Source organism: Antrostomus carolinensis, unplaced genomic scaffold (genome assembly GCF_000700745.2).
Source record: "Antrostomus carolinensis isolate BGI_N321 unplaced genomic scaffold, ASM70074v2 scaffold6326, whole genome shotgun sequence".
Classification (NCBI taxonomy): Eukaryota; Metazoa; Chordata; class Aves; order Caprimulgiformes; family Caprimulgidae; genus Antrostomus; species Antrostomus carolinensis.
This window is the reverse complement of record NW_010323938.1, coordinates 11,564-11,785: the sequence shown is the minus strand read 5'-3', so window position 1 is coordinate 11,785 and position 222 is coordinate 11,564.

Below are 222 nucleotides of genomic sequence, written 5' to 3'. Positions count from 1 at the left end.
AAAGCCCAGCCACACACTTTTTAATTTCTTCTTTTCTATGCCAGCAAGGAAAATATTTCTCCAGTTGCTGGAGGCAGCTACTAAAAATGATCCTAACTGCACACATCCCAAAATAGGGACCCTCACCCTCCCAGGTGAACCCACAGATGGGGGTTCTGGCAGCAGGGGGGGTCACTGGGTGAACCCCCTTTTCCCTTCCAGTTCCCCTTTTTGGTGGCTCCT